This window comes from Euleptes europaea, chromosome 14, assembly GCF_029931775.1.
Source record: "Euleptes europaea isolate rEulEur1 chromosome 14, rEulEur1.hap1, whole genome shotgun sequence".
In the NCBI taxonomy this organism is placed as follows: Eukaryota; Metazoa; Chordata; class Lepidosauria; order Squamata; family Sphaerodactylidae; genus Euleptes; species Euleptes europaea.
In genome coordinates this window covers 4,263,423-4,281,691 of record NC_079325.1, presented here as the reverse complement: position 1 = coordinate 4,281,691, position 18,269 = coordinate 4,263,423, and positions in this window count along the sequence as shown.

Genomic DNA, 18,269 nt, shown 5'->3' with positions numbered 1-18,269 from the left:
CAACGGAGACATCGACTGCCGGTAAGGTGACTTCGCCCCCCCCCTCATAGATGCAGCCTGTTTTACTCCTGTAAGAGCAGAGCTCTCCGCCCTGATTAAAAACGCCTTCTCAGATGGCTTAAGGGCAGTACAACCTCCTTATCCTGCCCCATCCATACAGGGATCGTAGGGATCACACCCTCCAGCACCACAAACAGTAATCTGATTGCTAAAAGGGCAGAATATCAGCCAAAGCAGGGGAACGACTGTGGCTCAGTGGCAGAGCGTCGGATTGGCATGCAGAGGGCCAATTCTGGTAGTAGGTGATGTGGAAGACCTCTGCCTGAGATCCTGGTGAGCCAATCACCAGTCCAAGTAGTACCAAGAGAGTACGTGCTGGCCAGCCTAAGCAGCGCTGAAAGCTAATTCACGGTCACAAAATTGCCAATTGGTACCCAGACTGTCTATAGTATTTAACGCAGAAGATTTCCTTCTGCATTGGCATAAAAACCTAGCTACTCTTGATCTCTCAGAGGACTCAGAGTGGGAGAAAAGACTCCAGATAGGTTTGTGCCAGCGCTTGATTATTTCTAACTCTGTTGAAAGCAGAGCGGGAGAAACCAATGGCACCCATACAATGCTCCACAGCCTCTAGGAAGCCTTTATATTTGGTTTATCGGTGCTTCTAAAATTCTAAAAGTGCCTTCAGTAGAATCACCTGTCACTGCCTTTACTCCTTCAACCTTGTTACATGGCCTTGCCATGATTAGGGACCCTACAGATAGGAAGGCAGAGTTAGCAGGCATAAATGCTCAGAGGCCTTGGCACTCACTATCAAGCGCTTCTATCACATCTGCCCTAGTATACAGAGCGGCAATAATTTGGACTAGGAAGTTATATCAACTTTTTCCACAGGAAGAAAGAAACGCCTTTACAGGAGTACCCATGTTTTTTGAGAGTGGTATTCTTTCTAACTGATTCGAACTTCGATACCATGCCATATGCAGCTAGGACACTAGCCGCAGCATCAGATGCCAGAAGGGCATCCATGTTTTTTTGAGAGTGGTATCCTTCCAGCTGATTCTACCTTAGATACCATGTCATCCATGTTTTCGAGAGTAGTATTCTTTCTAGCCAATTCCTCCTTAGATAACATGTCATATGCAGCTAGAACACTAGCCACAGCCTCAGCTGCCAGAAAGGCTCTCTGGGTACGCCCCTGGCAAGCGGAGTATATAGATCAAAATTGGTTATTATGGGCTTCCTGTATCAGGGAAAGACCTTGCTTGGAGACAATTTGGTCCCCATATCAGTGGAGACCAAAGACAAGTTTCTACGCAAGGAATCCAAGGGATCACTCCCTCTATGTCCTTTCGTGCATACCACATATTTCAAAGATACAGACCTGATCAACCTAGAAACCACCGGAACCAGAATCGCAGCTCCTTTAGTAAAGGAGGACGATTCAATAAATCTCCAAAATCCTCCACCTTCCAGGGCAATAAAGGGGATAAACCCGACCGCCCAACCAAACAGTGACGCCAGCCACCAGTCAGTGGAAGGCAGGCTCAGCCTATTACACCGTCAGTGGTCACCTCCCAACCAGGCCTCTGGGTCACAAACATTATCTCACAAGGCTATCAGATAGAGTTTTTCTTACACTCCTTCACATCGACTAGTAATATCTCCAACATTCCCCCCCCCCAAAAAAAAAATCCATAGAACTTCAGAGGCCTCTTGGACATCAAGGCGATGGAGCCAGTCTCACCATTAGAGCATACATTGGGAGTCTATTCAGTATTCTTTACTGTTCCCAACAAAGGCGGCGGATGGAAAGCCATCCTAGACCTCAAGTTTCTGAACAGATTATCCCATTAAAGCGCTTCAGGATGGAGACACTAAAGTCTGTCACACAGGTCCTCAGGGAAAAGCATTTTCTTACATTCTAATACACCCGGCACATTGTTGTTTCCTTCGGTTCCCGTACAAGGGACACCTCTTCCAATTCAGGGCCTTACGATTCGGGTTATCATCGCCCCTCCTCGAGTATTCACCAAAGTTCTGGACACACCAGTCACATCTCTGCGCGAGGAGGGCGTGAGAATGCACCCTTCTCAGACGACATTCTGATTTGCGCAAGCTCAAACTAGCAGAGCATAGATCATTCAGAGAGAGTTCTAAAGAGGTTAACAGAACACTGGTCATAATCAACTTCAGAAAGACCCACTTAGTTCCATCCCAACGATTGAGAGAGATGGGGGATGGACATAGACACACTGACAAACTCCTTATACCTTCCAGTGGACAAAAATCCACAACATTTCATCTCTAGCAAAGAAAGCGATTAATTCCCGGTCGCCTTCTCTAATGTCCCTGACCAAACTGAAGGGTCACATGTCTGCATGCATTCCCGCAGTTCAAGGGGCACGCTTACGAGCAAGACCTCTTCAATGGTTCTTAAGGCCGTACCAAAGAGACATACCAAGGAAGAAGTGACAGAAATCTCATCCTGACCGATGAAGTCAGATCAAGACTAGTATGATGGTTTCAGTCTCAGAATTTGACGAAAGGAAGTTGGTATCTCCGTCCAACACCAATTCAAATCTTCACGGACGTGTGTCTATCAGGTTGGGAAGCCACACTCAAGGGACAATGGCTCAAGCAACATGGACTATCAAGAACAGAATCTTCACATCAGTGCCCTAGAAATCAGGACGATCCTCAGAAGCGACTACATTTTTCCTTGGGCCGAGTCCAACCTCTCATCAAAATCAGCAGAACATATTCAGGGCACAGTCAACATACAAGCAGACTGGCTCAGCAGACAGGACATCAGCGAGGCAGAATGGTCTCTACATCCAGAGGTCTTTCAACTTATTACTCAGAGATTCGGCACGCCACAGATTCATCTGTTTGCATCCAGCATCATCCACCAGCTGCCAAGGTACTATTCCATGTACCGTCAACAGGGGGCGGAACAAATGGACCTCTTAATGTCACCAGGGCCACACGACCTACTGTACGGGTTCCCCCCTCCCTCCAAGGGTATTGAGAAAGGTACGACTTCAAAAAGCATCAGTCAGATTCATAGCTCCATATTGGCTGCGATGACCGTGGTTCCCATCTATAATTCAGATGTCCATACAGAACCATTGGAGACTTCCAGACAGACAAGATCTCCCTCTACAAGACCCAATATGCCATCCCAATCCAGGGTGGTACAAACTGACCGCATGGGCACTGAAAGGAGATGACTTATAGCCCTAGGTTATAGCCCGGTGGCCGTCACTACCATATTGACAACAAGGAAGCCATCAGGAGGGACAGAGCTTAGGGCTAGCTACCTGCACTCTACAAAGGCAACTGGCATCTATAGCTACCATAGTACCCAAGGTATCTGGATACCGCTTAACCAAACACCATCACATAAAAGCCTTTTTAAGGGGCGTCAGTTATTTAGCTCCTCCTGTTAGACACAGGTTCACAACTAGAGCCTGCACACAGCTTTGACAGCACTCACACAACTACCATTCGAACCAATCACTGAGATAGGACAAAATGTAGCTGCAAGTTTCACAGGGAGCAGGACATAGTGCTTACATCTTCTGCACTAACCCCAAGAATCCTAAGGAGAAGGCCTGGCACTAGCTAGACCTAAGAAGGGCACTACCTGTTTACATTTATCTTACTAAAATTATTAGGAACTCTGACTCCTTATTCGTTCATATCTCACCACCTGACAAGGGCAAGCATATGTCCAAGGCATCCATTAGTAGGACCATCACCTTATACATAACACAGGCTTATAGAATAAGTAACCTACCTGCTCCTGCGGGCGTTACTGCCCACTTGGGAAGAAGTGCGGCTACTTCAGCAGCCTTCGACTGCCGTGCTTTATGGAAGAGATATGTAAGGCTGCAACTTGGTCCTCGGTGTCCACATTTGTGAGACACTACAAATTAGATCTATACTTGTCAGCAGATGCCGCCTTAGGCAGACGAGTACTGCAAAGTATACTTCAGGATGTCTAACCCTCCCAAGGGCGGGGGACAGCTCTTGTATGTCCCATAATGAAGATGCCCTTCTCCCTCTGAGCGAGAAAGAGCCTTGGCTACTTACCGTGAAGGCTTCTTCTGCTCAGAGGGACGAAGGGCATCTTGCCCGCCCAGACGTCAGTAAAATATAAATAAAACAAATAAAATAAAATTACAGGTAATCATGGTTACATCTAACTTCCAGTTGACATTCAATTCAAGTTAAACGCTGTTTGTTGGTTCATGACTTATAGTTATCCTAAAGGTTCATCGTTAATGTTTATTAGGAACTTATTTCTTGTATAGAATTATAACTAACATGTTTCTTCAGTCTATCTTAAATATATAAGGCTCGGAAAGTCTTTAACTGATCACAAGGGGGCGTTTACCCTCAGAGGTCAGAAAAATTTAAATATTTGGTTCCTGCCTCCCGAGATAAGAGGAAAAGGAAACACCCATAATGAAGATGCCCTTCGTCCCTCTGAGCAGAAGAAGCCTTCACGGTAAGTAGCCAAGGCTCTTTCGTGTTTATGTTTCCCAGTCAAGCTGCTAGTCCACAAGAGAAGGAAGAGCTTGAAAATGACAAAATGAGTTCCCGGCTAGACAAAAAGAGTTTCCTTCTAGACATTAGGAAGTATTTTCTAACAGCGGTTCCTCAGTGGAACAGGCTTCCTCAGGAAGTGGTGAGCGCTCCTTCCCTGGAGGTTTTTAAGCAGAGGCTCGTTGGCCATCTGTCAGCAATGCTGATTCTATGAGCTTAGGCAGTTCATGAGAGGGAGGGAACCTTGGCCATCTTCTGGGCATTAAGTATGGGGATCACTGGGGGTATTGGGGGGAGGTAGTTGTGAATTTCCTGCATTGTGCAGGGGGTTGGACTAGGTGACCCTGGTGGTCCCAACTCTGATTCTATGAAGAAAACGGACTGAATGTTGCCTAACTCATTCCAGTCTGTGTTTCCTAGTGGTATCCCAAGTGCGGTACTTCACGCCTTTGATCTCTCAGCCTGATCTGGGATGCTAAGCCAGGGTCAGCCTTGGTTAGTACTTGGATGGGAGACCACCAAGGAAGTCCAGGGTCACTATGCAGAGGCAGGCAGGCGATGGCAAACCCCATCTGAAAGTCCTTGGCATTGACAATCCTCCAGAGCTGCCGTAAGTTGACTGACGTGACGGCACTTTCCACCACCACCACCTTCCTGTGCCTGATGGTTTGCAGGGCAGCTAGACCTGCAGGTAAATCTCCTGCCTTGTAGTCACGCCCCGCTGTTGAATCAAGGAGAAGAAGAGTTGGTGTTTATCTGCCGACTTTCTCTACCACTTAAGGGAGAATCAAACCGGCTTACAACCACCTTCCCTTCCCCTCCCCACGACAGACACCCTGTGAGGAAGGTGGGGCTTAGAGAGCTCTAAGAGCGCTGTGACCCAGCAGGCAGCGTGGTGCAGTGGTTAAGAGCGGTGGACTCTGATCTGGAGAACCAGGTTTGATTCCCCACTCCACATGAAGCAGCTGGGTGACCTTGGGCAAGTTACAGTTCTATTAACAGCTCTCTCAGCCCCACCTACCTCACAGGGTGTCTGTTGTGGAGAGGGGAAGGGAAGGCCATTTTAAGCCGGTGTGTGTGTGTTAAGTGCCCTCAAGTCGCTTCCGACTCATGGCGACCCTATGAATGAAAGTCCTCCAAAATGTCCAATCTTTGACAGCCCTGCTCAGATCCTGCAAGTTGAAGGCCGTGGCTTCCTTGATTGAGTCCATCCATCTCTTGTTGGGTCTTCCTCTTTTCCTGCTGCCCTCAACTTTTCCTAGCATTACTGTCTTTGCCAGTGACTCTAGTTGTCTCATGACGTGACAGCCTCAGTTTAGTCATTTTAGCTTCTAGGGTCAGTTCAGGCTTGATTTGATCTAGAACCCACTGATTTGGTTTTTTTGGCAGTCCACGGAATCCGTAACCCTCTCCTCCAACACCACATTTCAAAGGAATCTATTTTCTTCCTATCAGCTTTCTTCACTGTCCAGCTTTCACACCCATACCTAGTAATAGGGAATACGATGGCATGAATTAATCTAGTCTTGGTGGCCAGTGACACATCCTTACACTTCAAAATCTTTTCTAGCTCCTTCACGGCTGCCCTTCCCAGTCTCAATCTCCGGTTTGAGTCTCCCTTAAGTGGTAAGAGAAAGTTGGCATATAAAAACCAACTCCTCTTCTTCATGTGGAGGAGTGGGGAAACCAGCCAGTTCACCAGATTGGCGTCCGCCGCTCACGTGGAGGAGTGGGGGATCAAACCCGGTTCTCCAGATCAGAGTCCACCGCTCCAAACCACCGCTCTTAACCACTACACCACACTGGCTCTCTCCCCTCCCTGTGAATGTTCTGGGGCTGGATTTGGCCAGTCAGTGAAAGGGTTAAAGCCTCCAGCTCCACTTCCCTTCAGCTGCGAAATACATCGCCCAACTTTCAACAAGTGGCAATCACCTAGGCAGGCGAGTTGGCATGGCAACGGCTCCAAGGAGATGCTCTGTTCCTGCTCGTCAGCGCTTGGCCTGCGATCACCTTGAGCAGGAGGCGAAGCCGCTCCCCCCTCCCCTCCGCACGGTTGCAGCAGCGCTTTGATTAGTGTGAATAATTCATAAGTGTCTCCTGACGACCTTTCATGCAGATGCCCCCCCCCTTCCCTTGTGCGCGTGAATAAATTGTCCGCTGGGAGAGATTCCCAAAGCGCGCAAAGCATTTGGCTGGCATCCCGTTTGGGCGCGGAGCCCACTTCCCCATGGATCCTTTCCCCAAGTGGTCTCCATGGCCAGGAGCAAGCAAAAGCTGCTGCCTGCAAAAGGGATGCTGCTCCGCTAGTCCACTGTTGACCTGGTAACTCTAATGTTGCTTAGCCTGGGTGTTCCAAAGCACTTTGCACCAATGATCTCCTTTGCTCTTATTAGAAGAAGAGTTGGTTTTTACATGCCGACTTTCTCTACCACTTAAGGAAGAATCAAACCGGCTTACAATCACCTTCCCTTCCCCTCCCCACAACAGACACCCTGTGAGGTAGGTGGGGCTGAGAGAGCTCTAAGAGTGCGGTGACTAGCCCAAGGTCACCCAGATGGCTTTGTATGCAGGAGTGTAAGAAACAAATCCAGTTCACCAGATTAGCCTCCGCTGCTCATGTGGAGGAGTGGGGAATCAAACCCGGTCCTCCAGATTAGAGTCCACTGCTCCAAACCACTGCTCTTAACCACTACTACTGGCTATTATGAGATTTTTATGCCGCTCTTTCCTGACCAGGTCAGTCTCAGAGTGGCTTACAGCAGTGTTACTCAAGTAAAACCAACCACAACATATAATTTTAAATTGGAGCATAAATTAAAAATCGAAGGCGCCCTTAATCCTTAGAACAGCTCTGGAATATCGTGTGGGGAATGACCCAGAGAGAACAGTGCTTTGCCTCGGCCCACTTATGGTGTTTGGCTCTGGGCAAGAGTCAGGGTTGCCAATCTCCAGGTGGGGCCAGGAGACCTCCCAGAATTGATCTCCAGGTGACAGAAATCCGTTCCCCAGGAGAAAATGGCTGCTTTGGAGGGTGGAGTCTATACCATTGTACCCTACTGAGGTCCCTCCTCTCCCGAAACCCTGCCCTCGCAAGGCTCCTCAAATCTCCCAAACCTGGAAACCCTAATTAAACTGGGGACTGGCTGGCTAACAACTCTCAAGCCCAAAGACTTCAAATATAACAGGTTTTTTGGGTGGGGGGGAGAGAAGCATTGGGGAACAGCCTTCCTTGCCCAACTTCTGGGTTGCAAACTGGCAGCTGTAGCAAAGCAAAGAGGGTAAGTTAGAATTCTGTATGACTGGATAAATTGGTGAGATTAGATCTGGGGGCCCAAGACACCAGAGTTCAAGGCCCAATTTGAGCACTGGTCTCGGGCAGGTTCCTAACCACTGGCCTCAACCTTTCCATCTGTAAAAAGGGGATAAAGTAACACATTTTCCCATCGCTGTTGTGATTGCAAAGGTAATAAGTATTGCAATGTGAGAACATCGAGATCAGTGAACCGCTTTTCCTCTTTCAAGGGGGGTGGGGGTGGGGGGAAGTCTTAGAGACACCGGCTGCCCAAGGGGACTCCCGCACATCACAGGATGGCTTATTGATTCGCCTTTCCAACAACCTGCCTTTTGTCTTCCCTCCTCAGCTGGCCTCCAGCTCCGCGGGGGTCTCGCATGGCTGCTACTTCCTGCAAGAGAGAGGCTGACATTGGCTGTCATCAAGGAGACAGGCTTTTGTGAACACCACTTGACGGGTTCTTAGAGCATTGACAGAACGCACTCGGTAACCTGAACTAGTTTCCCAGAGCGACTGGATCAGCACTGGACTCTAATCTGGAGAACTGGGTTTGATTCCCCACTTCTATACATGAGCAGCGGACGCCAATCTGGTGAACCGGGTTGGCTTCCCCACTCCTACACATGAAGCCAGCTGGGTGACCTTGGGCTAGTCACAGCTCTCTCAGAACTCTCTCAGCCCCACCTCCCTCGCAGGGTGTCTGTTGTGGGGAGGGGAAGGGAAGGCGATTGTAAGCCAGTTTGAATCTCCCTTAAGTGGTAGAGAAAGCCAGCATATAAAAACCAACTCTTCTTTGGCAACATGACATAATGGCACTTTACACACAAACATTGGAAGAAGATGAGGGTTGTATGGGAATGGCCTTTATGCCATTTAACCACCCAACAAACTACAGTAATTCCCAGGATGCTTTGGGGGAAGCCTAATTGGTGCATTAACAGACGATCATAAGACCATAAGAAAAGCCCTGCTGGATCAGACCCAGTCCTATCAAGTCCAGCAGTCTGTTCCCACAGTGGCCAACCAGGTGCCTCTAGGAAGCCCACAAGCAAGACGAATGCAGCATTATCCTGGCTGTGTTTCACAGCACCTCATATAATAGGCATGCTCCTCTGATCCTGGCGAGGATAAGGACTAGTATCCATTTTGACTAGTAGCCATGAATACCCCTCTCCTCCACGAACATGTCCACTCCCCTCTAAACGCCTTCCTAGTTGGCAGCCTTTGCCACATCCTGGGGCAGGGAGTTCCACAATTTAACTATGAGCTGTGTTCAAAGTGGGTTCTGTTTTGGCATAGAGGCACAGGCCTCTGAAACAAAGCCAGGAATGGCTGGGGAGGGGCCGTGGCTCACTGGTAGAGCATCTGCTTGGCATGCAGACGGTCCAGGTTCAATCCCCGGCATCTCCAGTTAAAGGTTCTGGCAGTGGGTGATGTGAAAGACCTCTTTCCCTGAGACCTGGGAGAGCTGCTGCCAGTCTGAGTAGACAATACTGCCCTTGATGGACTGATGCTTTGATTCTGCAGAAGGCAGCGTCATGTGTGTCCCTGTGAATATGGGCAAAATGATTCTCCAGCCACCCTCTGGCTCTCCTTTCATGACCCCCCCTTGCACTCAGAGCCCCTGCAGCTGCTCCTCCTCCCTCCTTTTATCATCCCTTTCATTTGCCCTTGTTCTAGTTCAAAGTCCAAACCCTTCTGCTCTTGTTTTGTTAACGTTTTCTTGAAAAACAAGCACATTTTTGAGCAGCGGCCAGCAGGGTTGGGTTCTCTGTTCCCCTCCTCCTCCTCCTGTCAAAGTGGAGGGGAACGGCTTCCAACACCTTGGTGGGTTTTCCCCTTTGTTTTTAAAAGTGATTTAAATGTTAAGAGTTCCTTTCTTTGCTGGGTGACCTTGGGCCAGTCACACACTCTCAGCCTAACCTACCTCACAGGGTTGTTGTGAGGATAAAATGGAGGAGAGGAGAAGGAAGTAATTGGCTTTGGGGAAGAAAAGTGGTATATAAATAAAGCAAGCAATAATAAAAGATAAAGATTGGCTAAAACAGCAGTCCTGGACTACCTGTAGACCCCCCGGAAAAAAACATGCATGTTTCCACTCTGTATTTTTTAAATGAGCCAGGATCCTTGCTCGATTGTGGCTTGCTTATGGGTGGGAGGTGGTGTGAATTACACACCGCCTTCAAAGTGCATGGTGCCAGAAAGAGGTCTCTGCCTTGAGAGGCTTACAGTCTCAACTGTGACAGCGCAGAAGGCCATGAAGGTGATGAAAGAACCCAGAGGTGAGTAGGCGTGAGTTTCAAGCTTTAAGCTGGGGAGCCTCGTTATGAACAAATGACATGAACACACGAAGCTGCCTTATACTGAATCAGACCCTTGGTCCATCAAGGTCAGTCTTGTCTAAGACCGGCAGCGGCTCTCCAGAAGTCTTTCACATCACCCACTTGCCTAGTCCCTTTAACTGGAGATGCCGGGAATCGAACCTGGAACCTTCTGCATGCCAAGCAGATGCTCTATCACTGAGCCACGGCCCCTCCCCAAAGTCAAGTTTCTAGTCCACAAAAGAATTCTCTCAGTGCCCTTTTAATCCCCGGAGGGCTCAATGTGAGGAGGCAGATCGCTTGGCTGATGCTTTCTCTGGCTGCTCTGTTTTTAAGCAGAGGCTAGATGGCCATCTGCCCGCAATGCTGATTCTGTCAACTTAGGCAGATCATGAGAGGGAGGGCAGGAAGGGATGAGTCCGTGCTCGGCTCTCGTGGCCCTTTCTTATATGCCCAGGGTAATGCTGATCGCCACTTTGGGGTCAGGAAGCAATTTTCCTCCAGGCCAGATTAACCAGGGATCTTGGAGGGTTTTTTCCCATCTTCTGGGCATGGAGTAGGGGGTCACTGGGCGTGCGGGGGGAGGCAGTTGTGAATTTCCTGCATTGTGCAGCGGGTTGGACTAGATAGCCCTGGGGGTCCTTTCCATGATCCTACATGGGGTGATCCGGTTTTTCTCCCCCATCTCCCCATACTGAAGGGCCGCAGTTGCTTGCCTTTTTGGCCTCTGCTGGGGATTCTAAAGGAAACACAGCCCTTCGGAGAGCTCATGGAGGGAAGCGGCAACTGGGTCGGAGCCAAAACCAACCGAAAGTCAACAGGCTGCCCAGAGAAGTTTCGCTGCATTCCTCCCGGCTGCCCCCAGTCACAAGGCAAGCAAGCCTGCAGCCCTTTCTGTTGACTGAACGCAGCAGCCCGTGAAAGTCCCAGAGAGAGCAGCCCCCCCCCTCCTTCCCAGGCAGGCTGAGCTCAAGCCCATTTGGGGCAATCCTGTTTGAGTGGGGGTGTGTCTGAAAAGGGCCCCAGGCCCCAGCAGGACTTGGGGCTGGGGTGCTGTCGGCATCCTCTGCTTCCAGAACAAGCGTGGTGTGGTGGTGAAGAGTGGTGGTTTGGAGCAGTTGATCTGGAGAACCGGGTCCCCACTCCTCCACGAGAGCGGCGGAGGCTAATCAAGAGAACTGGATTTGTTTCCCCACTCCTACAGACAAAGCCATCTGGTTGACCTTGGGCTAGTCACAGCTGTCTTAGAGCTCTCTCAGCCCCACCTCCCTCACAGGGTGTCTGTTGTGGGCAGGGGAAGGGAAGGTGATTGTAAGACAGTTTGATTCTTCCTTAAGTGTTAGAGACAGTCGGCATATAAAAACCAGCTCTTCTTCTGTGATGGACCCACTTGAGTGGTTAGCACTGATATTGAGGCATTAGTCCGAGGGAGATTTATGGACTTAACTCCTTAGGAGGCAGGTAAATTACGGGATTAGTGTCTTGATGCTGATGGGAGTTGATAGGCAGTTCAATTAGGGACCAGGTAGGGCCTGGAAATCGTCTGGGATTACAACTGATCAACGGGCGGCAGAGATCAGTTCACCTGATGAAAATTGCTGCTTTAGAGGGTGGACTTGATGGCAGGATATCAGGCTGATCTCCCTCCCCTACCCAGATTCCACCCCCAAATCTCCAGGAATTTCTCATCCCAGAGCTGGCAACGCCCTCCGTATGCATGGCTGCAGTATCCCACTAGTCCAAAGTGGGAAGGAGCTCTGGTCCTGCTCTCGTATGCCAGCAGGCCTTCTCGTACCCACCCTGCTCGCAGTCTTGCTTTCGTGCCCAATACTGTGCGTTCCTTACCTTTTAGAGCAGACCCATTGGATCAGGTAGGTTGTACCTGTGTTCAGCAACAATTTGCAGAGCAGGTGAAATATGTTTTTGTTGGGCCGAGCACCACCCACGTGATTTCTTTGCCTTGAAGAAGCCTCTCCAAACTGTTTTCATCCCCCAACATACTTACCTGCTTGGTACAACCCACACAATTGGGGCTCGGTTGTGAGACAGGTGGAGCCAAATTAGCAGAGACCTCAGGGAGAGGTGGGATCTAGTAGATTCCTCCCACCACTGGCCTCCCCTCCTGCCCGAGCATGCCGGCATCCGTTCCTTCCGCCGCTAGGGGTACAGGAAAACTATTTAAAGCAGTGGTTCCCAACCTTTTTTTGACCAGGGACCACTAGGACTTTTTTGTTCGGTGCAGGGACCCCAAGGTTCAAAATAAAAATTCAGAGAATTTGAAAATAAACTTTAATCACAACTGTTAGTTAAACATTAAACTTAGAATAATATTTGAATATATATTTTTATAATAGAGAACTTTTAATTGAAAATATTAATTTATGATGGGTTTATAACTGTTTCGCGGACCTTAATTTAGTTCTCGCGGACCCCTGGGGGTCCACGGACCCCCGGTTGGGAACCAGTGATTTAAAGTAATTCCATTGATACTGGTTCTCTCAAGATGGGTGTCAGCAAAATGTCTCTTCCTGGCTTGTGCTTGTTTTGACAAATGGTTCTGAGTTTCTCCCCCTCGGTCTTGCTGCCAACTGGTTTGTTAATCTCTCGCTGTGTTAAGCATCCCGGGGTGTGAAGTCTGGAACGAGATCTGGAGCATGAGCTATTAGATCGCCAGGAATGGAACCTGCCCTGGAAGCCAGTTAGGGCAGAGGCCGTGGCTCAGTGGTAGAGCATCTGCTTGGCATGCAGAAGGTCCCAGGTTCAATCCCCAACATCTCCATTTAAAGAGACTAGGTGCGTAGGTGATGTGAAAGACCTCTACCTGAGACCCTGGAAAGCTGCTGCCAGTCTGAGTAGACAATACTGACTTTGATGGACCGAGGGTCTAATTCAGTATAAAGCAGCTTCGTGTTCAAGAACTCTGGCTCAGTGGTACAGCATACGTTTTGCATGTAGAAGGACCCAGGTTCAGGGCCCAGCACCTCCAGCTCAGCTAACAGCTGTTAAGAAAGATCTTGGTCTACCTGAGACCCTTGAGAGCTGCTGCCAGTCAGAGGAGAGAGAGTTGATGGCACTGAGCTTGGAGAGCCGATAAGACAGCTTTGTGTGTTCATTGCTGTGGTTGTTGGCGGTTGAGGGATGGAGCTGAGAGGTCTGCAGATAAACTGGAATGAATGGGAAAGAGCAAACTGAGGAGTCCATGCTGTTAAATGGTAGGAAGGGCTTTAGCTCAGTGGCAGAGCATCCGCTTGGCATGCAGAAGGTCCCAGGTTCAATCCCTGGCATCTCCAGTTAAAGGGACTAGGCAAGTAGGTGGTGTGCAAGACCCCCGCCTGAGCCCCTGGAGAGCCGCTGCCGGTCTGAGCAGGCAATACTGACTTTGATGGACCTTGATGGTCTGATTCAATATGAGGCAGCTTCATGTGTTCATGTGCGTGGGATTCCTCATGCCCGAGACGCTTTGCTCGCTGCTCCCAGGTGATGCCTCCCCCCTCTGCCTTTCTCCCAGCCCCAGTGGAAACAGCCATTTCTTGGACCAGCTCTGAATTTCCAAAAGCAGTGATGTGAGTTCTGTGTGCTTCACTCCGCTCATAAGAAGCTATATACATGGCCTCTGAAAAGTTTAGTTGCATGAAAATGGCAAGGTGACAAAGAGTCCTGCGGCTGAAACCCTGACAGTGGCTATTCTCTATCTCCCCGCCGCCGCCGCCCCCCACGGTAGGGTGAGCAGCCGTGAAGGCAAGGGCCTTCCCATGAGTAGGGCCAAGGAAGGGCTGCCGCACACTCTGCCTCAGTGGCATTTTGAAGATGCTGCAGGGGAGGTGCCCGTATTGTTTTTGGCTCGTGAAACTTACTGCTGACTGAGTAGCTCTTTGGGGCCCAGCTTCCTGTTTTTGGTTGTTCACGTGTTCTAAGTTATTTAAAATCTGTTGTAACTGGAGCCTGAGCTCCTGCAGAGGAGGAACAGAGAGGCTGGAAATGCCCTCATCAGTCCTTCATCCAATGGCAGGGTCTGGTTTGGAGCCTTTCATGCTGCATTAGCCTCGTATGACGAAGGGGATCTGACGAAGGGAACTTTGGCTCTTCAAAGCTCATGCCCCAAAAAGTCCTGTTGGTCTCTTAAGGTGCTGAGGAGGGCCAGCGTGGTGTAGTGGTTAAGAGTGGCGGACTCTAGTCTGGAGAGCCGGGTTCGATTCCCAACTCCTCCACATGAAGCCTTCTGGGTGACCTTGGGCCAGTCACAGTTCTCTCCGGACTCTCTCAGCTCCACCACCTACCTCACAAGGTGTGTGTTGTGGGGAGAGGAAGGGAAGGAGATTGTGAGCCGCTCTGAGACTCCTTAAAGATAAAGCGGGGGTATAAAAACCTCTTCTTCTAACTGGACTCAAATCTAGCTGTTCTACTGCAGACCGACACAGCCACCCTGTGAAACTAGCCTTATAGAAAGCAGAAAGAGTTTTGGAGTCTTGCCGAAAGAGTGCCCCAGCCGTTCTTCCGTTGCACTGCCAGAGTTTGTGGTTACCTGTCTGAACGGTCCCCTGCTAAGCAACAGCTTTGCATTTGTGTTTAGATCTGTTTGGGGTAGGATTGCCAGGTCCCTCTTCGCCACTGGTGGGATGTTTTGGGGGCGGAGCCTGGGGAGGGGAAGGACTTCAATGCCATAGAGTCCAATTGCCAAAGCAGCCATTTTCTCCAGGTGAACTGGTCTCTACCGGCTGGAGATCAGTTGTAACAGCTGGAGATCTCCAGCTAGTACCTGGAGGTTGGCAACCCTGGTTTGGGGAGAACGGCGTACTGAAGAGGCTTCATCTTGCAGTCCTTGTTCTTTACCTGAAAGAAGCTATATTTTCTCCCCCACCCCCCCCAAATACACACACAAGCCCTCTTCAGCCTCACCCGCTTTGCCACAACCCTTTACCCATCTCTTAAACTGACATCAACGTGGTTACTCTCTCATATATGAAAAACTTCTTGGCTACAGGCTCATTGAATCATAGAATTGGGAGGACCCACCAGGTCCTTGTAGTCCAGCCCCCTGCACAAGGCAGGAAATTCCAAACTATCTCCCCCCCAAAAAAACCCAGTGACCCCCACTCCATGCCCAGAAGATGGCCAAGGTGCCCTCCCTCTCATGATCTGCCTAAGGTCATAGAATCAGCATTGCTGACAGATGGCCATCTAGCCTCTTCTTAAAAAACTCCAGGGAGGGGTCACGCATGAAAAAATCCAGAGCATCCTTGTGCAAAGGGCAGGGGAGTCACAATAGAACTGGCGTCCAGTGGAAGGAAAATGAGGGCAGAGTGGGCGAACTCTGCTGCCGTGTGTGCGCATGTGTGTGCGCGCGCACGGGCATTCATGCACCCCACTGGGCCAATAAACCACTAGTCTGGCAGGCCATATAGACAAATGACCCTGGTGATCCCTTCCAACTCTATGATTCTATTCTACATGGGAAATGCTCATTACTGGCTCTTTGCTGCCAGGGTAGCAGATCCTCAAACTGCAATGAATATTGTAACAGTGGATGGGGGCGTTGAATTTGGTGCAGGGAAAACAGTTGAGGGGGGTGGGGGCTGCGGGACCAGGCAAAGCTCCCCTTGTTCCTTCTGCCCCACACATGGGGAGGGGGGGAGCTTCTATTTATAAGCAAACCTTGTCCGAGGCAGCAGTTTCCTCGTCTAAGAATAGGCCCTGAGCTCATTGATTGCATGATTCACACAGGGGTTGCATAAACCAGCCGGAAGAGTCGTCCCAGGCTCCAGCGCGTCAGCTCAAGAAGTCGTGACTTACTAAACTCCCAGCTGTTGTTGGCTTTCTCTCCCTCTCTACCCCCCCCCCCCCATCACGAAGCATGCAGGAGCTTCTTCCCTGCTGAGCTGAGCAGAGGGGGGTGATGGGGGAGAGGGAACCACCCAGTCAAATCCATGGGCGAGGCCTAGTCCAAGTGCCTCTCCGTAGCCCAGGGGTCCACAATCTGGTGCCCGTGGGAGCCATGGCACCTGCTGACACCTTTCCAGGTGCCTGCCCAGTGTTTTTAGGAAGTGGGCAAGGCCAAATGGGGCTTTTGCCCAGCAAGGCTTCTGACACCACAGCGTGGTGTAGTGGTTAAGTGCGGTGGTTTGGAGCGATGGTCTCTGATCTGGAGAACCAGGTTTGATTCCCCCATTCCTCCACATGAGCGACAGACTCTAATCTGGTGAACCAGGTTGGTTTCCCCACTCCTCCACGTGAAGCCAGCTGGGTGACCTTGGGCTAGTCACAGCTCTCTCAGCCCCACCTACCTCACAGGATGTCTGTTGTGGGGAGGGGAAGGCGATTGTAAGCCGGTTTGATTCTTCCTTAATTGGTAGAGAAAGTTGGCATATAAACACCAACTCTTCTTCTTCTGATTGGCTGTGCAGATTTTAAAAAATGTTGCTTTGGCAGCCGCTGCCGCCCCAACACAAGGCTCTGCCCTGTGGGATTGAAGGCGAGCTGGATCAGCCGTTTTGAGGCTGCGCCCATCACCCTGGGCCAGGATTCCAATTGTGTCCACAGGCCCCAGCAGACTGGGGAGCCTGCTGCAGTCCCTGACTTACACCACAAAGAGCCATTCCTAGCTGCAGCCACGGCCCCCTCTCCCTCCCTCCTCACTGGTCCCAGCCCCGCTCTGACTCCAGCCTTCTCCGAGTGGAGCTTCAGCGGCTCACTCCATCCTCCAGTCTGAACTACACTCCCTTTGAAAGACGGGACACGATGAGAGGCAGGAGCCTGCCTCCGTTTCCTCCTCTTTAAATGAAAAATGAGCAACTGTCTTCCACATCTCAAGGTACTTCTCTTCTGGGCCAATCTCCCCCCGCCCCCCCGCCCCCGGTTGCTTGTTCCCACAGTCTAGCAGTTCTTTCAACTGTGATGAGATATTTTTCTCTGGAATGACTGCTGTGTGTACCACCACCCCCAGCCCCCTTTAAGACATGCAGGAAGCAGAAAAAAGTTTGTAAATGACTCAACAAGGCTTCAGATGGAGAGCTACTTACTACAGAAAGCCAGCGTGGTGTAGTGGTTAAGAGCTGTGGTTTGGAGCAGTGGACTCTAATTTGAGAGCCGGATTTGATTCCCCACTCCAACACATGAGCAGCGGACTCTAACCTGGTGAACTGGGTTGGTTTCCCCACTGCTCCACATGAAGCCAGCTGGGTAACCTTGGGCTAGTCACAGCTTTCTCAGCCCCACCTACCTTACAGGCTGTCTGTTGTGGGGAGGGGAAGGGAAGGTGATTGTAAGCCGGTTTGATTCCTCCTTAAGTGGTAGAGAAAGTCGGCATATAAAAACCAACTCTTCTTCTTCTACAGAGAAACAATTTGATTGCTGGACCTATACCACTGCACATAGGTTGCAACCAGGAAATGTTCTTGCTTTTCTCTCTACCATACCCCTAAGTAGGCACGCAATAAATTAGGATGTCCTTGATGAAAAGCAGCTACCCTCTCCTGCCTCCCAGGCTCAGCTTGTCCCAGAGAAACTTCCTTGTTTATAAAGCCTTAAATCTCTGCTCCGACCGCAGATGAGAGCCCTTCCCCAGAACCCCTGAGGAACGAAACCACCCACGGTTGAAGAACATGGGAAGCAAATTCCGAGGCCGTGCGCACCAAGACAACAGCTGGAGGATTGTTAGACAAGCTGGAGGGGGGCGGGGGGGGGGAGAAAAAGAGAGAGACTAACTTTCATTCAGTAATAAAATTGTGCTTGGAGGAAGCAAAGCCTCGTTTTTAATGAACACTACAGACACTGTCTTCACACGTTACGACCCGAAATAAACACGCCTGAGGAGGGTCTCATGTTTCCCCCAACTTCTTTGTAATATTCTGAATGTACAAAGTGTAGGCCTCTTCCTCAGAGCCTAAACGAAACTCCTACAGACCTCTCGTGGCAGGTGCTGACGAGGACAACAGAAAGGAACTTCACGGACACAAAAGTCACGTCCCGCTAAATCACGTAACTAAAGGATGTCTGTTTCTGAAAGGGCAAAGTTCCTCCCTGCTCCCTCCGGGCCCATTTTGGAACCAATTTTGTCCACAGGCCTAAATGAGTTCTGGCGTTCCTGTGGGCATCGTGGCCGTCTC